This window comes from Cherax quadricarinatus, unplaced genomic scaffold (genome assembly GCF_038502225.1).
Source record: "Cherax quadricarinatus isolate ZL_2023a unplaced genomic scaffold, ASM3850222v1 Contig1206, whole genome shotgun sequence".
Taxonomy (NCBI): domain Eukaryota; kingdom Metazoa; phylum Arthropoda; class Malacostraca; order Decapoda; family Parastacidae; genus Cherax; species Cherax quadricarinatus.
Window position 1 is genome coordinate 24,531 of NW_027196232.1, and position 10,139 is coordinate 34,669.

At 47.1% G+C, this 10,139-nt stretch overlaps 1 long non-coding RNA gene across 1 annotated transcript in view; it reads right to left on the bottom strand.

Moving 5' to 3' along the window:
- LOC138851608 (uncharacterized) overlaps positions 1-8,855 on the bottom strand; it is a 33,295-nt gene extending 24,440 nt beyond the window's left edge. Inside the window, exons 1-2 of the long non-coding RNA XR_011391301.1 lie at positions 8,715-8,855; positions 5,609-5,653 (exon numbers count right to left, since the gene is read on the bottom strand). This is a non-coding gene — a long non-coding RNA (uncharacterized lncRNA). The remainder of the gene's footprint in view (positions 1-5,608; positions 5,654-8,714) is intronic.
- Between the last annotated feature and the right edge of the window lie 1,284 nt (positions 8,856-10,139).

Consider the following 10,139-nt stretch of genomic DNA (forward strand, 5'->3'; position numbering starts at 1 on the left):
AATGCTACAACAGTGCTACAACAGTGCTACAGTAGTGCTACATCAATGCTACAGTGCTACAACAGTGCTACATCAATGCTACAGTGCTACAACAGTGCTACATCAATATCACAGTGCTACAACAGTGCTACATCAATGCTACAGTGCTACAACAGTGCTACATCAATACCACAGTGCTATAACAGTGCTACATCAATGCTACAGTGCTACAACAGTGCTACATTAATGCTACAGTGCTACAACAGTGCTACATCAATGCTTCAATGCTACAACAGTGCTACAACAGTTCTACATCAATGCTACAGTGCTACAACAGTGCTACAACAGTTACAACATTGTTACAACAGTGCCACAACAGTGTTGCAGCAGTCATCAGTGTTACAACAGTTACTGCAACAGTATTACAACAGTTGCTTCAACAGTATTACAACAGTTGCTTCAACAGTATTACAACAGTTGCTTCAACAGTATTACAACAGTTGCTTCAACAGTGTTATAACACTGTTACAGTTCAATATCCAAGGCCGAGGAACGAGTAACAGAGCTGTTGTTAGCAGTGATAGCAGTGAAATGGGGGGAAAGGTGACAGGTGCCATGCAGACGCTCGACCATGCCACCAGGAGCTAGAGGGAGACAATGTACATACAGGAACCAGAGACACAGAGGGAGAGGGAGAGGGAGGAGGAGAGGGAGAGAGGTCAGTGTTTGTTGATGGACTCCGGGAGACCGACGGGACGGTCACAGTGTAAGACAAAAAAACACAAGAGATTGAAAACATCATCAAAGAACTAGGTGAGGAGGACGTGACCGTGATAGTAAATTTTCAGATAATAGGGGAGTACCTGAAGGGGAGAAATTAGCCGGTCAAACTGATTTTTCAAGACAGAAACAGTGCAGAACAGGATCCTGCAGGAGATACCATGGATGATGGAATCCTTGGCTTCATATCTAGAAGTATAAATAATAGAAGTCCTCAGGTTGTTCCTCAACTCTATATATCCTTGGTTAGGCCTCATTTAGACTATGCTGCTCAGTTCCGGTCACCGTATTACAGAAGGGTACTGGTACTGGTACTAGTACTGGTACTAGTACTGGTACTAGTACTGGTACTAGTACTGGTACTAGTAGTACTATGCTGCTCAGTTCTGGTCACCGTATTACAGAATGGATATAAATGCTCTGGAAAACGTACAGAGAAGGATGACAAAGATGGTCCCATGTATGAGAAATCTTCCTTATGAGGATAGACTGAGGCCCTGAATCTGCACTATGAGGATAGACTGAGGCCCTGAATCTGCACTATGAGGATAGACTGAGGCCCTGAATCTGCACTATGAGGATAGACTGAGGCCCTGAATCTGCACTATGAGGATAGACTGAGGCCCTGAATCTGCACTATGAGGATACACTGAGGCCCTGAATCTGCACTATGAGGATAGACTGAGGCCCTGAATCTGCACTATGAGGATAGACTGAGGCCCTGAATCTGCACTATGAGGATAGACTGAGGCCCTGAATCTGCACTATGAGGATAGACTGAGGCCCTGAATCTGCACTATGAGGATAGACTGAGGCCCTGAATCTGCACTATGAGGATAGACTGAGGCCCTGAATCTGCACTATGAGGATAGACTGAGGCCCTGAATCTGCACTATGAGGATAGACTGAGGCCCTGAATCTGCACTATGAGGATAGACTGACGCCCTGAATCTGCACTATGAGGATAGACTGAGGCTTTGAATCTGCACTATGAGGATAGACTGAGGCCCTGAATCTGCACTATGAGGATAGACTGAGGCCCTGAATCTGCACTATGAGGATAGACTGAGGCCCTGAATCTGCACTATGAGGATAGACTGAGGCCCTGAATCTGCACTATGAGGATAGACTGAGGCCCTGAATCTGCACTATGAGGATAGACTGAGGCCCTGAATCTGCACTATGAGGATAGACTGAGGCTTTGAATCTGCACTATGAGGATAGACTGAGGCCCTGAATCTGCACTATGAGGATAGACTGAGGCCCTGAATCTGCACTCTCTCGAAAGGCGTAGAATTAGGGGGATATGATCGAGGTGTATAAATGCAAGACAGGAATAAATAAAGGGGATGTAAATAACGTGCTGAAAATTTCCAGCCAAGACAGGACTCGCAGCAATGGTTTTAAGTTGGAAAAATTCAGATTCACGAAGGATATAGGAAAGTACTGGTTTGGTAATAGAGTTGTGGATGAGTGGAACAAACTGCCCAGTACAGTTATTGAGGCTAAAACGTTGTGTAGCTTTAAAAATAGGTTAGATAAATACATGAGTGGGTGTGGGTGGGTGTGAGTTGGACCTGACTAGCTTGTGCTACTAGCTCAGATGCCGTGCTCCTCCCTTAAGTGCACAGACTCAGCAAAGGACAACCAGAGCCGGGCAGAGCAACAAGTGCACCCACAGTCCCATCCTCAGAACCCCACAGCCAAGCATATTATCCCAATGCAAGCCACACTCCACACTCACAGCCCCCACCCCACACTATGCAGTAGAATCCCACAGCACACTGCCAGGTCCCCCACCCCCACAGATCCCCAGAACACAGTACTGGAGAGGCAACTGAAGGTATGGTACACCAACACTGATGGAATAATGAGCAGGTGGGAGGAGTGGCATGAGAGAGTCAAAGGGGAATCACCTGACATCATAGCTCTCACAGAAACCAAGCTCACAGGAATGATAACAGATGCTATCTTTCCAATGGGATATTAGATACTGAGGAAAGACAGAGGGAACAGAAGGGGTGGAGGAGTGGCACTGTTCATCGTAAACCACTTGAGGACCTGAGAGAGGAGACAGAGAAAAAGCAAGAGGCTACATGGTAGGAACACTTCAGACTGGAGGTCCCAAGGTAGTAATTGCAGTGATGTATAACCCACCACAGAACAGAGAGAGTAGAGAGTAACAGAGCAATGATTGACACACTGGCTGAAGTAGCCAGAAGGGCCCATGTGAGCAGAGCAAAGCTACTGGTTGTGGCTAACTTCAACCACAAAGAAATCGACTGGGAAAACCTGTAGCCACATGGTGGCCCAGAAACATGGAGAGCTAAGATGATGGAGGTGGTACTGGAAAATCTAATGCATCAGAACATTAGGGACACTACCAGAGAGAGAGGAGAAGACAAACCAGCAAGACTGAACCTAGTATTCACCTTGAGTAGTGCAGATATTGAGGACATCACATACAAAAGACCCCTCGGAGCTAGTGATCATTTGGTTCTGAGCGCCAAATACATAGCAGAGTTACTAATGGAGAGGGAAGCAGGAAGGGCAGGATGAATGAAGTCAGACTCTAAGAGAGGGGACTACACAGGCATGAAGAATTTCCTGCACGAGGTTCAGTGAGACAGAGAACTGGTAGGGAAATCAATAAATAAGATTATGGGATATGTGACAAAAATATTCAAGGATGAAGTAGAGAGGTTTGTACCCAAGGGTAACATATATAATGAGAAGGCCAGAACGAGCCTTAGTTCACACACAGGTGTAGAGAAGCCAGAACTAAATGCACTAGAGACTGGAAGAAGTATAGGAGACAAATGTCCCAGGAGAATAAGGAATGTAGTCAAAGAGCCAGAAATTAATATGCTTAGGTAAGGAGGGAGACCCAACGACAATACAAAAAATGAGAGCAGGGAAAGCCAAGTCCAACCCAAAGCTGATGTAGAGTCACATCAGGAGGAAAACAACAGTCAAGGACCAGGTAATCAGACTGAGGAAGCAAGGAGGAGAGATCACAAGAAACGACCGAGAAGTATGAGAGCTCAAGATCAGATTTAAAGAAGTATTCACAGTGGTGACAGAAAGGACACTTGAAACACAGAGAGGTGGGGTACACCACCAAGTGCTGGACACAATACATAGAACGGAGAGAGGCAAGGAGACTGCAAAGTGAACTAGATACCTTAATGGCGATGGGGCCAGATAACGTGTCCATGGGTCCGGAGAGAGGGAGCAGAGGTGCTATATGTACCATTAACAACAATCTTCAACACATCTATTGAAACAGGGCGACTACCTGAGGTATGGAACACAGCACAGGCAGTCCCGATTTTAAAAAAAAAAATGAGACAGACACACAACATTAAACTACACACCAGTATCATTGACATGTGTTGTATGCATGGCCATGGAGAGGAACTATCAGGAGAAGAGTGGTGGAGGACTTAGAAAGGAATGAGCTTATCGACGACAACCATCACGGATTAAGGGGTGGGAAATCCTGCATCACAAACCTACTGGAGTTCTATGGCAAGGTGACAGCAGTAAGACAAGAGAGAGAGGGGTGGGTAGATTGCATTTTCTTGGACTGTAAGAAGGCGTATGACACAGTTCCACACAAGAGATTAGTGCAAAAGCTGGAGAACCAGGCAAGGATAAGAGGGATAACACTGACAGGAAGGCATCAGCGAGTCATGGTACACAACGAGGTGCCAGAGTGGGCGCCTGTGACGAGTGGGGTTCCACAAGAGTCAGTCCTAAGATCAGTGCTGTTTTTTTTTTATATGTGAACGACATGACGGGAGGAATAGACTCCGAAGTGTTCCTGTTTGCAGATGATGTCAAGTTAATGAGAAGAATTAAATCAGACAAGGACCAGGCAGAACTACAGAGGGATCTGGACAGACTGCAGACCTGGTCCAGCAACTTGCTCCTGGAGTTCAACCCACCAAGTGCAAAGTCATGAAGATCAGGGATGGGCAAAGAAGACTGCAGATAGAGTACAGTCTAGGGGGCCAAACACAACAACCCTCAATCAAGGAAAAGGATTTTGGGGTGAGTATAACACCGAACACATCTCCTGAGGTGCTCAGCAACCAAATTAGTGCTGCAGCAATCTGACATCTCATTAAGGAGTCGTTCAAGACTCTGTACACTGTACGTCAGGCCCATACTGGAGTATGCAGCAGCAGTTTGAAACCCACACCTGGTCAAGCACGTCAGGAAATTAGAGAAAGTACAAAGGTTTGCAACAAGACTAGTCCCAGAGCTAAGGGGCATGTTCTACAAGGAGAGGTTAAGGGAAACTGGCCTGACGACACTGGAGGACAGGAGAGATAGGGGGGACATGATAACAACATTCAAAATGTTGAGATGAATTGACAAGTAGGACAGAGGCAGGATGTTCCAGAGACTGGACACAGCAACAAGGGGACACAGTTGGAAGTTGAAGACAAAGATGAATCACGGGGATGTTAGGAAGTATTTCTTCAGCCACAGAGTTGTCAGGAAGTGGAATAGTTTGGGGAATGATGTAGTGGAGGCAGAATTCATACATTGCTTTAAGAAGAGGTATGATAAAGCTCATGGAGAAGGGAGAGGGATTTAGTAGCGGCCTGTGAAGAGGCGAGGCCAGGAGCTATTACCCGACCCCCGCAAAAACAATTAGGTGAGTACTGTGTTCCAACAGTGCTACAACAGTGTTCCAACATTGTTACAACAGTGTTCCAACAGTGCTACAACAGTGTTACAACAGTGCTACAACAGTGTTACAACAGTTACTCTATGTCAGATTTGATGTCGAGTGGAAGAGTCATTCTCAAGCAATCTTAACACAAGAAGAACTTACCCAAATTAGCATTATGACCGTGACCATGACCACGTCCACGACCAACTGTAATGATAATATTATTATTAATAACCTTAATAATAATAATAATAATAATCTGTGAGACAAAGAACTTTGTCCATGGAAGCAAAGAAGGGAATGTATGAGAGTATAGTTATACCAGCTCTCTTATGTGAGTGTGAAGCATGTGTGATGAATGTTGCAGCGAGGAGAAGGCTGGAGGCAGTGGAGATGTCATGTCTGAGGGCAATGTGTGGTGTGAATATAATGCAGAGAATTCATTGTTTGGAAGTTAGGAGGAGGTGCGGGATTACTAAAACTATCCACAAGACTGAGGAGGGGTTGTTGAGGTGGTTCGGACATGTAGAGAGAATGGAACGAAGCAGAATGATCGAGAGTGTATAAATCTGTAGTGGAGGGAAGGTGGGGTAGAGGTCGGCCTAGGAGAGGTTGGAGGGAGGGGGTAAAGGAGGTTTGGTGGGGGGAGGGGCTTGGATTTTCAGCAAGCGTGCATGAGCGTGTTAGGTAGGAGTGAATGGAGACAAATGTTTTCAGGACTTGATGTATTATTGGAGTGTGAGCAAGGTAACATTTATGAAGGGATTCTGGCAGGCCGGACTTGAGTCCTGGAGATGGGAAGTACAGTGCCTGCACTCTGAAGGAGGGGTGTTAATGTTGCAGTTTAAAAACTGTAGTGTAAAGCACCCTTCTGGCAAGACAGTGATGGAGTGAATGATGGTGAAATTTTTCTTTTTCAGGCCACCCTGCCTTTGTGGCCACCTGGCCATGGTGGACACCCAGTCTTGGTGGCCACCCTGTCTTAGTGGGCCACCCTGCCTTGGTGGGCCACCTGGCCTTGGTGGGCCACCTGGCCTTGGTGGGCCACCTGGCCTTGGTGGGCCACCTGGCCTTTGTGGCCACCTGGCCATGGTGGACACCCTGTCTTGGTGGCCACCCTGTCTTAGTGGGCCACCCTGCCTTGGTGGGACACCCTGCCTTGGTGGGCCACCTGGCCTTTGTGGGCCACCTGACTTTGGTGGGCCAGCCTGCCTTGGTGGACAACCTGGCATTGGTGGAACACCTGGCTTCGGTGGGCCACCAGGCCTTGGTGGGCCACCAGGCCTTGGTGGGCCACCTGGCTCAGATGGGTCACCCTGCCTTGGTGGGCCACCTGGCCTTGGTGGCCACCTGGCCTTGGTGGGCCACCTGGCCTTGGTGGCCACCTGGCCTTGGGGGCCACCTGGCCTTGGTGGGCGAACTGGCCTTGGTGGGCCACCTGGTCTTGGTGGGCCACCTGGTCTTGGTGGGCCACCTGGCCTTGGTGGGCCACCTGCCCCTGGTGGGCCACCTGGCCTTGGTGGGCCACCTGGCCTTGGTGGACCACCTGGCCTTGGTGGGCCACCTGGCCCTGGTGGGCCACCTGGCCTTGGTGGGCCACCTGGCCTTTGTGGGCCACCTGGCCCTAGTGGGCCACCTGGCCTTGGTGGGAATCAGCCGATGAGATAATAAATAATAATAATAATAATAATTTTAATGATTTGTGAAAGAAGACTCAAAGTGAAAGCAGCAGTGAAAGAAGACTCAAAGTGAAAGCAGCAGTGAAAGAAGACTCAAAGTGAAAGCAGCAGTGAAAGAAGACTCAAAGTGAAAGCAGCAGTGAAAGAAGACTCAAAGTGAAAGCAGCAGTGAAAGAAGACTCAAAGTGAAAGCAGCAGTGAAAGAAGACTCAAAGTGAAAGCAGCAGTGAAAGAAGACTCAAAGTGAAAGCAGCAGTGAAAGAAGACTCAAAGTGAAAGCAGCAGTGAAAGAAGACTCAAAGTGAAAGCAGCAGTGAAAGAAGACTCAAAGTGAAAGCAGCAGTGAAAGAAGACTCAAAGTGAAAGCAGCAGTGAAAGAAGACTCAAAGTGAAAGCAGCAGTGAAAGAAGACTCAAAGTGAAAGCAGCAGTGAAAGAAGACTCAAAGTGAAAGCAGCAGTGAAAGAAGACTCAAAGTGAAAGCAGCAGTGAAAGAAGACTCAAAGTGAAAGCAGCAGTGAAAGAAGACTCGAAGTGAAAGCAGCAGTGAAAGAAGACTCAAAGTGAAAGCAGCAGTGAAAGAAGACTCAAAGTGAAAGCAGCAGTGAAAGAAGACTCGAAGTGAAAGCAGCAGTGAAAGAAGACTCAAAGTGAAAGCAGCAGTGAAAGAAGACTCAAAGTGAAAGCAGCAGTGAAAGAAGACTCGAAGTGAAAGCAGCAGTGAAAGAAGACTCAAAGTGAAAGCAGCAGTGAAAGAAGACTCAAAGTGAAAGCAGCAGTGAAAGAAGACTCGAAGTGAAAGCAGCAGTGAAAGAAGACTCAAAGTGAAAGCAGCAGTGAAAGAAGACTCAAAGTGAAAGCAGCAGTGAAAGAAGACTCGAAGTGAAAGCAGCAGTGAAAGAAGACTCAAAGTGAAAGCAGCAGTGAAAGAAGACTCGAAGTGAAAGCAGCAGTGAAAGAAGACTCAAAGTGAAAGCAGCAGTGAAAGAAGACTCAAAGTGAAAGCAGCAGTGAAAGAAGACTCAAAGTGAAACCAGCAGTGAAAGAAGACTCAAAGTGAAAGCAGCAGTGAAAGAAGACTCAAAGTGAAAGCAGCAGTGAAAGAAGACTCAAAGTGAAAGCAGCAGTGAAAGAAGACTCAAAGTGAAAGCAGCAGTGAAAGAAGACTCAAAGTGAAAGCAGCAGTGAAAGAAGACTCGAAGTGAAAGCAGCAGTGAAAGAAGACTCAAAGTGAAAGCAGCAGTGAAAGAAGACTCGAAGTGAAAGCAGCAGTGAAAGAAGACTCAAAGTGAAAGCAGCAGTGAAAGAAGACTCGAAGTGAAAGCAGCAGTGAAAGAAGACTCAAAGTGAAAGCAGCAGTGAAAGAAGACTCAAAGTGAAAGCAGCAGTGAAAGAAGACTCGAAGTGAAAGCAGCAGTGAAAGAAGACTCAAAGTGAAAGCAGCAGTGAAAGAAGACTCAAAGTGAAAGCAGCAGTGAAAGAAGACTCAAAGTGAAAGCAGCAGTGAAAGAAGACTCAAAGTGAAAGCAGCAGTGAAAGAAGACTCAAAGTGAAAGCAGCAGTAAAAGCAGCAGTGAAAGCAGTACTTACACTGCCTCTTCACTCTGTGTTGCTCTGGCTGGTCTAGGCCTACGGACAGGCCTACCACCACGGCCGCCACGCACAGCACCACCTTCATGCTGGGGAAGTAACGTACATGAGTTAATAACGTACATGGGGTAGCGGACGCGGGTTAATGACGCACAAGGGGTAACGGACGTGGGTTAATAACGTACATGGGGTAACAGACGTGGGTCAGTAACGTACATGGGGAGACAGACGTGGGTTAATGACGTACATGGGGTAACAGACGTGGGTTAATGACGTACATAGGGTAACAGACGTGGGTCAGTAACGTACATGGGGTAACAGACGTGGGTCTGTAACGTACATAGGGTAACAGACGCGGGTTAATGACGTACATGGGGTAACGGACGTGGGTTAATAACGTACATGGGGTAACAGACGTGGGTCAGTAACGTACATGGGGAAACAGACGTGGGTTAATGACGTACATGGGGTAACAGACGTGGGTTAATGACGTACATGGGGTAACGGACGTGGGTTAATAACGTACATGGGGCAAAGGACGTGGGTCAGTAACGTACATGGGGTAACAGACGTGGGTTAATGACGTACATGGGGTAACGGACGTGGGTTAATAACGTACATGGGGTAACGGACGTGGGTAAGTAACGCACATGGGGTAACAGACGTGGGGTAATGACGTACATGGGGTAACGGACGTGGGTTAATAACGTACATGGGGTAACGGACGTGGGTCAGTAACGTACATGGGGTAACGGACGTGGGTTAATAACGTACATGGGATAATGAACGTGGGTCAATAACGTACATGGGGTAACGGACGTGGGTTAATAATGTACATGGGGTAACGGACGTGGATTAATAGCGTACATGGGGTAACGGACGTGGGTTAATAATGTACATGGGGTAACGGACGTGGATTAATAGCGTACATGGGGTAACGCACACGGGACAATAACGTACATTGGGTAACGGAAGTGGGTTAATAACGTGCATGGGTAACGGACGTGGGTTAATAACGTACATGGGGTAACGGACGTGTGTTAATAACGTACACGGGGTAACGGACGTGTGTTAATAACGTACACTGGGTAACGGACGTGGGTTAATGACGTACATGGGGTAACGACCGTGCGTTGATAACGTTCATGGGGTAACGGACGTGTGTTAATAACGTACACGGGGTAACGGACGTGGATTAAAAAAGTACATGGGGTAACAAACGTGGGTTAATAACGTTCACGGGGTAACGGACGTAAGTTAATAACGTACATGGGGTAACGGACGTGGGTTAATAACGTACACGGGGTAACGGACGTGGGTTAATAACGTACATGGGGTAACAGACGAGGGTTAATAACGTACACGGAATAAAGGACGTGGGTTAATAACGTACATGGGATAACGGACGTGGGTTAATAACGTACA